The 14,123-nt window shown below is 34.8% G+C and overlaps 1 non-coding gene across 6 annotated transcripts; it reads left to right on the top strand.

Annotated features, from left to right (window-relative positions):
* The first annotated feature begins 448 nt into the window (after positions 1 to 448).
* Positions 449 to 3,962, top strand: LOC100813054 (uncharacterized). Of its 6 annotated transcripts, XR_005887153.1 has the most exons (6): positions 459 to 666; positions 1,788 to 1,988; positions 2,232 to 2,408; positions 2,694 to 2,848; positions 3,228 to 3,406; positions 3,494 to 3,962. It is a non-coding gene; the product is annotated as an uncharacterized protein (transcript). The 6 variants fall into 6 exon arrangements; XR_001387154.3 differs by having other exon boundaries at positions 449 to 666; positions 2,694 to 3,355; XR_416825.4 differs by having other exon boundaries at positions 451 to 666; positions 2,694 to 3,406.
* Positions 3,963 to 14,123: the final 10,161 nt, after the last annotated feature.

Raw genomic sequence — 14,123 nt, 5'->3', positions numbered from 1 at the left:
ATTGATCAATTAATCTTCTAATCTTGAATTCATCTCTATGTGGTGAAAATGTGAAACCTACACTAACTATTAAAAATTTATCTTCAAATTCCTGCTGCAATAATTTTATCAAACAAGGATTAAAAGAAGAGATAAAATATTGAAATAAAACTAAATCAAAACGAAAAAAGAAGATGTGAAATTAGAATAACAAATTATCAATTTTGCCAAAATTAAAAGCTAAAAGTTGTGAAGACGTCAACTTCAACTTGCAAGTTGATGGAAAATACGATTTTTTTTTGTACTAATGGAAGTACGGTAGGCCCACCTTAATTATGATCCTTTGTAGGTGGGTACTTTCAAACCATAATTATTTTGTTAGTTTTATTAATGGTGACAGTCTAACAGAAGAAAAAAAATCCGTGTCCAATCGAACAGTAACGAACATCCAAGTGACAACCGCTGGATTATAATATATTATTTTATTATTTAATAATTTTAACAAAACTTAAAATAAAAGAAAAATTTGAAATCAAATAAAAGAATTGACTTGTGAAGTTTGAACACAGTTTCATCTTTGTTTCCTCTCTTCATTATTTTTGTCTCCACCTTGTCTTCTTTATTTTTGGCGTTAATTTGGTTGTTTCACTTGGAGCATTGTCAATGATTGGAGAATTCACTTTACAGGTTTGATTTCTCTTTTCCTCTTCGCTTTCTTTCCTCTTTTATTGTTTGCCACTTTTGTTGTTGCTGAGTTTGTTGTTAGTTGTAGGTTGTTTCGATTTTCTTGGATTGAGATTGTTTCTTTTCATAGAGGGTAACTATAATAGATAGACTACATTTCCCCCCATTTGAACATTGGAACCCTAAACCCTGAACTCACATTTTCTTATATCTTTTCCTTTTAGTGTTCCTTCTGCACAACATGTGAATCTGCAATGTGAAGCAGAAAGACACTACCTCACGTCTACCTCACAAACCAACCAAACAACCATGATTTTAACATTAGCTTTTGGCATAGTCAAGAGACTGTACATACTTAGCAACAAAATGCAAAGCATATTGAGAGAAACTTCTTTTTCTTTTCTCTTTTTTTGTTTCTGTCTGTTATCATAAAGGACCAATAACCACCCACCATTAGAGAAATCAAATCCAGAAGTACATCAACAAGAATCATGGTTAGTATTATTAGAACCAACAATCAATGTAACCCCTCACACATATACCACAGGTGCATTTATTTATCTACTTTTTTTTCATTTTTCTTATTTATTTTTCTTGTATTTTGCTAATTGTCATTTGTTATTGATTGTATTATTATATGGAATTAGAGGGTGGAGGAGGTGTATTTGGGGTGAGAGGCCTCAATGAAGATGATGATATTGGTGTTACTATTTTAGGGGAATAGAAAATTGGTCAATTGTTGAATGGTAGTTAGTGGGGTGGGATTTAAGAAGGAAGTGTAGTTAGAAATTTTAGAAGACAAGCAATAGAAGTGGTCGTGTAGCTCTTGAACAATAGAAGGGGTTGTATTGATTTCTCACAAGTTATAATTAGTACAACATTACCTATTTATGTGTTTCATTCACCGACTTATTTTTAGTATTTACTGTTTACATCTTTCTAGTATTTACAAGCACATTCACTTCTAGATTATCTATTTCTTAAATTCATTTTCTAGTTCAAGACCTCAGTTTTTAGGACTTTCATACATGAACTTTCTAGATTAATCTATTTCTATGAGAGTATTTTCTAGCATAGTTTTTTCTTGTAGAAAATTCTATTGTGATGATTCTAGAAATTTGCAGCATATTCAACAATTGGAATTTGGAAAGAATGAAGAAGAAAACAAGTGGCCACCTGGCTTAGGCCATTTCTCCAAACAAGCCTTTTTTGTTCAATGCACAGATTTCTACAAAAGTGAATGCAACATGTATTGCTTGGATTGTATGAATGGAGCCCTTTGTTCAGCCTGTCTTGCTTGTCACAAAGAACACAAAGCTATTCAGGTAAAAACTTTGGGTTAAAATTTTGTTAACTAATAACTAATTGTCTTTGAGGATCTGACTCATTTTGATGCAATTTTGTGGGGATTTAAACTCCCAAAAGGCCAAACTAAGGATTTGGATGCCTGTAATCTGATTGCGTAACTTTCCTTCATTATTACTTTCTTAGGATCCAACCCTTTTTGATTGATCCTAAAAAAATTGTCTTTGATGGGTTGTTATTGTATTCTTTCAATTCTTTATTAGTTTTTGAAAGGCGAGGAGATCTTCATACCATGATGCCATAAGGGTGTCGGAGATACAGAAAATTCTGGACATAACAGGGGTCCAAACTTATATTATAACCTGTGCCAAGATTGTGTTTTATGAATGAAAGGCTCAACTTAGGCCTGACAAAAGGAGTCACCAACACCTGCCAAGTCTGTGAGTGCAGTCTTCTTGATTAATTTAGCTTTTGTTGGTTGTCTATATATATAAATATATATATTTGCTTGCTTTATATTCATTTTTTTTTTCTTTTTGGTGTATTTCTCTATGCTTATACATAACCATTAAACGGTTGTTTTGTCCATTGAAAATTTCTATCTTGCAGCATTAAAATAGAAAACAACTTGCTTATTTGAACCTCTAGATCATAAGCAGGGTTATATAGCAACAAATTTTTCATTCCTCCTTTTGACTTGAAGTTGCTTTCACTGCCCACTCCAGGTCTCCAACATAGAAAATGGTCCCTCTTCCTGATGCAATACAATCCACCTTCCTCTTGAGTGCTGAGAGACTCATCTCCTCTTCATCCCTTTTTCATGAACCTCGAAGAAATCAGTGCAAGCTGAAAGTTCATGAAATGTGTGTTGACTTCAATGGTCTGTCTGCATTGGTTTACACTAGTTCGCACAAGTTGCACACACACTGGTTTGGTTGTGTTATTGTGGGCTTGAATTGTTTCTTGCACACACACACACACACTAGTTTACAACTATGATTTATTAGTTATTTTTTATTTTCAGTTGTTTAATTTTTCTAATGGTATTCTTTTCCTAATTATTCCTTGCAGAATCTTTACTAGTGTAGTTCTATAGTGATTAGTGTTTTTTCTTTTTTCTTTTTTTTATTATTTAGCTTTCTTTTTCCTTTTGCCCCTTTTTTCTATGTTGGTGTTGCCATTTCTTTCTAATGTAGGTAAATTTTAGCTTTCCATCTTTCTTTTACACTTTTAGTGACCCTGAAAAAATGGGCTTTCAGGGAGTGGAACTACAAGGTGCCAGCAAACATTTCATGGCTTTCGGTGGAGGCATGAGATTTTGTGTTGGAACGGACTTCACTAAGGTTCAGATGGCTATGTTTATTCATAGCTTGGTAACCAAGTACAGGTAAGATTATGAGATGGCTATGTTTATTCATAGCTTGGTAACCAAGTACAGGTAAGATTATGAAATGACAACGCCATGCGTGTGAACTTAAATTGACATGCAAAATCTCTCTAAGTAATTAATATATGAATATTTTAGGTGGCGACCCATCAAAGGAGGAAACATCCTTCGAACTCCGGGTTTACAGTTTCCAAATGGCTTTCACGTCCAGATCATGGAAAAAGATCAAAGGAAACAGCAGGAACCAGGATATACCATTACAACCAAAACTCCGCAAGAGAGACTCATATATGGTAGAAATTTAGGTTTGACATTTTCAAGGAACACAAGGCAATGAAATTCTTATGGAAGCCAGAAAAGCAACCATAAGGATCTCTCACTCAGTTTTGATTAGGTCTCTTAAAAGTTATGTTTTTATTAGATTTTCTTCTCAATATACTACAGGGTTTTTATGAAAACAAGGGTCAAAACCAAAATATGACGTGCCTTACCTTGCAAAAATGCAATGAGGGGGAAGGGAAGGAAACTTGTACTTTGGTAACAAGGGGTGTAAATGCTTCAGATTATATCCTGAGTTAATATACAATTTTCTCTTTGAAAGTCACAATTTTTACTGCTTGCAAGTTGCATCTTTAAAGGTTTTAGTCTATATAAAGTAGTCAATTGAGGATAAAATTGTTTAATGTTGACAAGCTTGCCAAGTTATTTTTAGGAAGTTTGCCATTTGACAAACCAAAGCAACACAAGTCCTTACTTTTATAGATCAAATTGTAGATTAGCTATTTCCTTCCTATAAAAATATCTTTTATGTACATAACATTCTAAATCTATCTTTCAATAAGTTTTGTTCCTCAATTGTTGTCCGCCCCATCCTATTAAAATGTAAGAGAAAGCGAGAAGGAAGACTAGTAGTGGAAACGGGAGAAGGTAAAAGGATAAAAACCGTAACTATGATTCTATGAAATACGTAACAAGTTGCTATAAAACGTTAGTGTCAGAAATTAAAAAGTATGTACATTAAATTATACATCCGGGCTTCAATCTACTCAGCCTCTGGCTCATCTAGCAGAACTTTTTTGTGTTTGTCATAATTTTCTTGCCTCACTTTATCAGGTTTTAGCTTCATCTCTTTAACTCCCCCTTTGAGCTATCCCGTTTCTTTCTGTGTTTGTGATGTGCAGGATGGTCAACAATATGCTGCACATTATCCATATTCTGTTTTTTATGTCCATACTTGTGCATTTCTTTATGAACATGGTGTAAATCATCAAAATAACCGAAGTTCCTTTCAGAATGCTTGTGCATATGCTCATAAGTGGTCCTTCGCCTATTTTGAGCACTATAGTTAGAGTGCCTATGTTCTTGCTTATGATGTTTGTTATCATGAATATGGTGATGCCCCTTGTCAATTTTGAATTTACATTTATCCATGATATAGACCTCCCACCAGCGCCTATGTTCTTGCTTATGATATTCTGTTCTTTATCCATGATGTTTGTTCATTAGCGCCTAAGATATCCTCCCACCAGTCATACAAAGGATCAAATAGACCTTTCTGGCGCAAAAGCCATAATAGCACAAGCACTGCAATTCAAAGAAGAGAGTATTTATTTTAAGTTGTTCTGCTGAATTTTCAAATTATAATATACTAATGGACATTGAATAGAAGTCATACCTGTCAGAAAAATTGTCAAAAAACAGACCAAACATCATTACCCAACTCAAGCAAACATATTGTATGTGGCACTTGAAGTCAAAAAACCCAGAGCGTTTTTCTCTGTTCTCCCACCCAAACTGAGGAACAAGGAAGAGATTTGATCAAATAATTAGTTAACACAGATGAATCAATATTAAGAAAAGGTTATGATTAAGAAAGCAACATATAGTTATTGATCTTCCAATACTCTGCTTCAACTGTAGGTGATTTATACTCAAGTTTATAACAAAATATTTAAATCACTTAAGAATAGAAATATGGCACAAACTCAGTATCAGTTTACCACATTTCAAAGAACATGAAGAAAATACGAAAAAAATTTATCCAAATGCAACTAAAGAACAATCTTGAATAAGTGCACTAACTTTTGTTTCATTCTGTTACTGAATAGATTGTTGAATAATAGTTTATGCATAAAATAATCCTAGTTTTAATCCTTTATGTTATTAATGACAAAATATTTGAATGATTGCCTTCATGAAAAATAAAATGCATTCCACTTGTTCACAGCAGCCAGTGCTACTCATCCGTGTTTGATAAGTAGAATTTCGAAACATGTGGGTGGTGTTGATAAAGAAATATATATTCATATACCGATCAAAGCAACTCAATATTCCCCATGAATAAAATATACAAAATTTCAAGAAACTCATATTTTCTATATTTTAAATGTTGGAATTTAAATTTCATAACTTGCAAATGAAAAGTATCGTTGAAGATAATACCTATAAGTTTTTCCAGTGATAAATTCTGTTAAGCTTGTCCATATTTTATTCCATATGCTTGCGATAAAATCAAAGAAACTGTTTATACTGGCCTCTGGTGGTTGAAAAGGCATACCCTGCAGTAATAGATGATTTAGTAATTCACAATTTGTTGTCATAACATTACCAATAATTAGCATATTTTGTGAAGAATCAGAAGACTAACTTTCTAATGAACTTATCTACGGGGAACAATTCTACAATATCAAACTCATGTCTCAGACTCAGACTGATCTGCTATTGATTACCTAGAGCTTATTACTAACCATTTTAAGTAATTAGAAACAAAATATTAAATGTATTTATGTAGTGATACTGCAGATAAAAGAACTGTTGTAAAGTCTTCTTTGTCGTCCTGTCCAACAGTTCAAAATAACTATAGTTGTTAAAGTTTGATGAAAAGACCAATGGGCAATGGTGAAACATAGTATCCAGATTTGAGCAAGTTTCACATTTTATGAGAATACAAATCTGGGTCAGATACATGGATTAAATAATACCATTGTGTTCATGTCATAGAAAATAAAGCATACTAAATTCAGGTACCAGGAAAGAACATACCTTTGTGTCGTTGTCAAGAACAGTTGTCGTAGTAGCAAATTGACATTCAGCTCTATCAACTTCATTATAATCAGAATCCTTTAATACGGGCTTCATCCAAAAAAAGGACACAGTAAATGTTAATGTGTTCCTTATCCTCGGAATAGATAACAACGTATAAATCCAAAGCCTCAACTTTACCCGCACAAAAATATTTTGAAGCCTGATCAGTGCTTGGGTAGATTTTGCATGATTGGGTTGTAACCTCATTTGGCTTGCATGATTGGGTTGTAACCTCATTTAGAAGACCTATGAAAGTATAGAACAAAAAGGGGCAAAAAACAAACTTCTGGCATATGTTTTAGCATAATACCTCCATCAGGGTGATATCCTTGGAGCAATTAAACTGCAAGACAACACGATATAGCAAAGCTAAAACTACAGCTTGTTGGACCCTAACGAAAATTACTGCAATGCAAGCCTCAAATATATTTGAACCTAATTTTGTAACCATAATAAAACTAAAGCATCAAGAGTAGCATGCATCTGTTAAATTCCTATTCATGTCATGCAGTCAATTCAACTAACTAGAGATAATTTAACCAAACAATAATTTTGCCCCTGAATGTTATGGTACGCAAGGAGGAAGTGATATGTGGTGTGCGACTTTTAGGTACCATGATAATTAAACAATCATGTCCTCATATCAACAATGAGCACCGGTCAGAAAATTTTATAAAAAACTTATCACAACCCAGTTTCCTATCAGACATTATAAGGAAAAAAAATAGAACAGAACTCCACTAACACTTTCAAGCCTTAAAGAACTGTGCCACAAGTATAGAAATTAATATAATGCATATCTGACATTGAATACAAAAAAAAAAATCAAATCAAACATTCCATTGTCCGAGTATAAGGAGCATTGGATAACAAAGACAGATGCCATGAAACACAATATAGCGAAGGAGACTACCGTCAAACTTTATGACGCTTCCACCTCACCAGTATTCTTAGTTGTGATTGTAGCAACACCAAATTGAGTTAAGGCTTCAAATGTAGGGACACTAACACTTATTATCTTTCCTGGGATCCTAGAGAAAAAGAACCATGTCAGACAAATTTAGAAAATGCTTTTTTTACTATGAAAACAATAATGCTGCTGGACATTATAGGTTTCTAAAACCAAAAATCACACCCTAGGATCAATAGAAACAAAATTGGCTACATTGCAGAAACTTCTCACAATCATTTTTCAAATATTTTCTCTGCCCATCTCATTTTCAAAATGTATACATCCATTTATGATCAGGAACTTCATTATGTATACTTCATTATTGGCCATTCGTATTCAGCATATGAAAAAGTGATAGGTAATGGCCTTCCACCCCCCACCAAAAAAGAAAAGAAAAATAGAGTTCAACATCATATGGTAAAACAATTTTGTCAGTGAATGACTACAAAGTCCAACATCTCAAAATGATTTTGTCATCTTACAATCTCATTCAAGATAACAAATCAATTTTACACATCAACTTTCACATGGAAATATTACAAAAAGAACAAAAGTTTCAAGTCACTCGTGACTGTTTTGAAATCATATGTATATACCAAGTAAATATTATACCTTTGATAAACATACTCTACATCATTCACACTTAATTCTAGCACAAGGTTTGTATTAAGAACCTCTGTAATTCCTATGGAGAAAGAATAACTCCCAGCACTCTGCAGACAAATAAATACAACATTATTGCAACGTAACTGGATGTTGGTTTATTCTTTCAAACCTTCCTTCCAAACCATAGAGTGGCACTTGATTCCTACTTATTCGATTCAGGTCAGCCTGTTAAGGACAAGAAAGTTTCTTTCAAATTTTCAATGACTATCAATGAAGTTTTTCTCCCAATCCATTTTGCAAAAATAGAAGTGAAAAGAAAATGACAAAAATGAAACCAAAAAAGTAAGATGAGAATAAGAATTAAAGAAGAAAAAAATTATTGTTGAAGTACCAACCTCCCGAAAATTCCACAATTGATTATGCAAGCAGGTCCAAAAGGGAGAAGAGCAAAAGTTTGGTTGTTGATTAAAAGCTTCATAGCTGACACCAATTTTGTTACATTCAATACCATCTAAGGTAAATCTCACTCTCTCAAGCAGCATCCACATAGAAATGTTTCTCCCTAAATCCTGTGGTTGCCCAGGGCTGCCCTGTCACAAGAAAAATTGTAAATATTTTGTTTAAGCTTGTAACAGTTGTGAATCATGCCGAAAGCATGTAAAAGTAGTTCATCACTATTTTCTTCCATAACTACACCGGTAATGCCAAGATTAATGTGTGTGATTTGCATTAAAAATGGGAAATAAGGTCAATCATTAAAAGAAATGCCTAAACTAGTGGAGGAGACTGCAGTGACTAAAGAGAGCACACGACTCTACAGACTTGCAATTGCAATATATCAGACTCCTTATAATTATATTTTTCTAATATGATTTCAGGTTGCAAGAATTCTTCATTGAGTAACCTCATTGAGTAGCTATATATGCATATAGCTACAATGTTGACATTTTTGGCAAGAACACATCTTGGTACCTCCAAGCTAATCAACATACGAACAAGAGCTTGAAGAGGAAAAACCATTTTTCACATAACCTAGAATGATAAGGAGGTTCATATAGCCTTACATTAAATATCAGTCCCTTAATACTATATCATACTTGTACACCATTGATTGGAATATGCAATAAATGGTATTTTGTGCCACATTAATTGTGCACGAGGAAGTATAATTTTGTATAACTCCAAAAATAACAGTCATGGCCATGTTTTGGTCGTGGTGCTCTTCACGCAATGCATTATGCATTTAGCACTATAGTCATAGTACTTTCAGTACGGTCGTGGTATCCTTCATCTTCTTCTTATGCCTCATGGAACCATAGCCATAATCACTTCACTACGGTTGTGGTGAATCTTCACAATTGGGAGTTTGTCCATAACTTTGTGGTCTGATGGATTTTCTCAGGCAATTGTAGGACCGCTTCAATTGCAGGACCACTTCTTCCAAGGTCCACCTCCATCTTGAGGAGACTTTCTTTTTATTTTCATCGTTCTTTGTTTTTCAATTTTAGTTTAGTCCATTTTATTTTTGTATTTTATTTTGTTTTGATGCATTGAGAACACTGCATGTATTAAGTGTGGGGAGGGGTATCAGTGCTCCCCCAACTTTGAACTTTATGTGACATATGTGATCCATTGCATTATTTTGGTTTATCATTGTGAAAACTTCTTGGATTTAGAATTTTGTGTTTTCAATTATTCCCTTGTTAAAAAAATACTAAGTGTGTGCATTTGGGTAATTGGAGTTTTCTTCAAGAGGGAACATTAGCATCCATGACTATGGAATGTTCTTAGAGCTACCCTCATATATGTGAGTTTTGAGTCTTGATTCTCTTGGTATGTGTGAATTTATCCTTTCAATAGAATTGTTCTATTCTTCATTTTGATATGCATATCCTTGGATGAGTTTTGAATTTTCTGAAAAGTTGAGACATTGATAGGCTTTCTTTAAACGTCTGAATCATTTTTGTGATAAGTTTTCCCCCCTAGTTGACCGCTTTGAGCCTGAATGATTATCTCTTTTTGGTCCTTTGAACTATATTGTGAATTGTTGATGCAAGGAAAAGGAGGGAAGGGGGAACTAATAAACATTGCAGGTTATGCTAGTGAGTAAATCCCAACTCCTTCTCTTGTGAAACTAAAAATAAAAGGGGGTTGACGAAAAAAAAGTTCAAAAATAAAAAAATGAGTACCCCCAAAGCAAAGAGAGAAGGAAAAAGGGATAAAAAAAACTTTAATGAAAAGAAAGGTGCAAAAGTAAGGGGAAAGTTCCTTTGCTTTCTGAATGTTTTCATATGATTGAGTGGAACCCTTTGCTAGCTTGTTTCTTTCAATACCTATCTCACATTACATGTCTAGCCCCATTACAACCTAATATGTCCCACTTGTTCTAAATTTTTGGGATTTGCCAAAGTTGAGTTGATTGATCTACATATTTGTGAACTTGTTTATTGAATTGTGATCTTAAGTACAACTGTCTATTTGTATAACAATGAGAGATGGTGAGCAGAGTGAACTTGAAGCTCTTTAAGACTGTTTGCATGTTGATTATAAGCCTAATAAATTCCTAAGTTAATTTCTAATGCCCCAATGTGTGAGTTTCACTTTTTGAATAAATGGGGATTTTTTATACATGAGTTCTAACTTGGGAGTATTTATTTTGATTGGGAACTAGAACAATTGTTTGGGGACAAGCTATGCTCAAGTGTGGGGAGGATGATAAACCACTTATTGATATTTTGTGTCATTTTCATGCATTTTCTAGGCATAAATCACATTTTGGCACTAGTTTTGTTTTGTCGCAGTATAACTGCTCAACTAAGTGAAAGAGTTGGAAATTCCATGATTTTTTAAGATTTGAAGACTCAGTCACTTGATTATGGTTGTGGTATATTCATCACGACCATGGTAAGCAGTACAACCATGGCTAAATGATGACTGCCCATATGAACAATGCCAGATTTTCGATGATGGTCATTGTCAACACCATAAGGGTCGTGGTCAACATCACAAGGGTGGTAAGTGATGCAATCCTACTCCGTAAGGGCGTTGGGTAGAAGACTCCAAGTAGATTGGACTAGAGATCCAAGGGAAGGCCCTAGGGTTCTCATGAGCCTTAGGGTAGATTTTGAGCCCATGGGCTAAGTATGAGCCCGCTTATCTTTGTAAATATTATAATAGGTTTTTCCTTCGTCTGTGTCTTGTATTTTGGCCATTCTAGTAGTATAGGGTTTTAGCCTTGTATTTCGGGGCATTTTGAGTAGTCTTTGTAGTAAGGACTTTTTTTTGTATTTTCATGTTTTTTGTCATGGGGGTGAGCTTAGCTATTATAGGTTGTGTATAGCTAAGCTCTAACTTCTCATCTCAAGGAGGTGAGCTTAGCTATTAGAGAGGTATGTGTAGCTAAGCTCTAGCTTCTTTAGGAATCTTCTTAAGGAGGTTTCTCAAGGAGGTGAGCTTAGTTATCAGAGGGGTGTGTGTAGCTAAGCTCTAGCTTCTCAAGGAAGATTTCTCAAAGAAGCTTCTCAAGGAAGTTTTCTCAAGAAAGCTTCTCAAGGAAGCTACCTAGTCTATAAATAGAAGCATGTGTAACACTTGTTGTAACTTTGATGAATGAGAGTCTTGTGAGACACAACTCAAAGTTCAACTTCTCTCCCTTTTTTTCCTTCAATTTCGTGCTCCCCCCTCTCTCTTTCTCTCCCTCTTTCTTTTCCTCCATTGAAGCACCCTCTCCAAGCTTCTTATCCAAGGCTCATCTTGGTGGTGAAGCTCCTTCTTCCATGGCTTATTCCCTAGTGGATGGTGCCTCCTCTCACCTCTTCTCCTTTGTCTTCCGCTGCATCTCCATTGTGGAAAATCACCATTAAAGGACCTCATTGAAGCTCAAAGATCCAGCCACCATAGAAGCTCCACAAGCAAGCTTTCATCAGTAAGTTCCACTACACCCTTGAGCTTTAGCGCCACTAGTTTCTAATCACTGCTCTGGTGGATTTCATCATTTTCGTAGTGCACATAATTGGAATAATTATCTTTAGGAAGCTATAAATAGGGTGCTAGTGTCTGTATCTTTAAGCTTTTTCTTAGTTATGAATTTGAGAGCACTTTGAGGGTTTTCAGAGTTTTGAAGCATGGACAACTCCGTAAGGACAAATCGTGATCATCGTTCTTTCCTTATTGGTATGTCTATGTCTATTTCATATAGGTTTTCAAGTTGTGGTTTGATCATGAGCAGCTAGTCACCCTAGTCTGGGGTTATGATGTAGCTATCCAAATGTACCATTTTCTTTGTTCTTAATTAAATTCTTTAATGTTTTATGTTAATTAATTATCTTCCTAATCTCTATTGTTTATTTAAGAACTGATAATTCTTATGCTTAATTGAATGTATTGTGGTGATCATCTGTCTAAGTTTAGTAGATCTAGGTAGAGAATGTTTTATATCAAAATGCATGATCAAACTGTTTAAGTAATCTCCGACAGATTAATTAATCCATAATTGATCATCTCTTGTTTTGATTATATCCTTTGACTTGAAACAGTATATCTAAGATCACTGGAGTATTAGTTTAAGGCAAAGAGCATCATTAGACCTTGATCATAGGATTTTGATTGACTTTGGGAATTGGTAATTAACTATGGTAGGAATTTCATAGGAACTTGGATTAGGGGAAATTAGTACTAGTGAATCATAATTCCCCAATCGCTTTTAATATCACTCAAATCTCTCTTTTGAAATAGTTTTATTGTTTTCTCCTAAATCAAAAATTACAAAAAATACTTCAATGTCTATTTTTATTATCTCAATTGTTTAGTTTAATAATTTTGACTACTTGGGAATACAACTGGTCTCTAGGGTTCGATAATTGGACTTTAAGTCCACTATTATTACTACATAGGGTACATTTGCCCTTGCGCGGGTATTATTTTTATGCATCAGTGGCAACATTCTAGAGTATGCTCAGAAGCATATTGAGCGAAAAGTCAAGAAGGAGCCAAAGAAGAAACCACATTCTGTGATAGGACAAACAATGGGCACTCAAAGCAACCTATTGATCTTGAGTTTGGCTCAAGCTAAACTTAAACCCAAACCTACCCCTTAGACCAAACCTAGCCAACCTAGATCCAACCTCCCCATCAAAAGAAAAGACCCACCTCCACTAACATCTAACCCTGATCCCTCAAACCCAACCAAGAAACCCAAGAAACAACCTTCATCTAAGCCCAAACCTTTAGACCCTAGAACAACCCCAAAGAGGAAGGCTCCAGATTCTAAGTCTGAACCTGAATCTTAACCCTCACCAAAAAGACCAACCATTAAGATGAAACATCCTCAACCATAACCTCAGTCTACACCCATCTTTCCTCCCAAGTCACAAGAATCTAAATATGAGATTCTTGTAACCTGACCATCTGAGCCACCACAACCGTAATCACCCATTTCACCACGATCGTGGTGCTCTTCATGCACTGCATTATGCATTTGGCACTATAATCTTTTCTTCATCTAAGCCAACCTCACCACCCAAGGCCAAGGAACCTGATGTTGAAATTCTCGACACTCTAACCCCTAAACCTTTACCCTCTCTGGCCCTTCCACCTTAGACTTCTCAACCCTCACCCAAATCAACTTCTCCCCCATGAGCAAGAAGGAAGTTGTTTCCTTAGTAAAGGCAAAGAATAAGTTCTTGGCTAAGTTAAGAAAGAAGGCCAAGTGTGACCAGATCTTGGAGTGGAAGAATGCCACAGAATAAGAAGAAGGAGAAGAAGAAGAAGAAGAAGAAGAAGAAGAAGAAAAAGAAAAAGGCATCATTGCTACACTGGAAGCTTTGCTTGTTGAAGAGCATCAGAAGAAAATTATTGAAGGTATCTAAAGAAATTCGAGAAGATGTTATTCTAAAGTCTCTAAAGTCCTTATCTATTGAGGAAGTGTAAAGGAAAGCTTTTGAAGAGGTCACCATGATGGAGATAAATGGTGATCCAGTGTCTGAAGATATGATTGTTGAGACAATCCAAGAACAGTCAGAACAAAAGCCAAAAAGATTAGAAGTGGAGAAGCTTAAGAGTTCAATCTACATTGGAACATGGTGTTGTACTTCTATTTGAAGATATTGCTGAAAGACAAGCAAAAAT

This window comes from Glycine max, chromosome 11 (assembly GCF_000004515.6).
Source record: "Glycine max cultivar Williams 82 chromosome 11, Glycine_max_v4.0, whole genome shotgun sequence".
Taxonomy (NCBI): Eukaryota; Viridiplantae; Streptophyta; class Magnoliopsida; order Fabales; family Fabaceae; genus Glycine; species Glycine max.
Note: the sequence above shows the minus strand (reverse complement) of the source record. Positions and strands in the feature narration are given on the sequence as shown.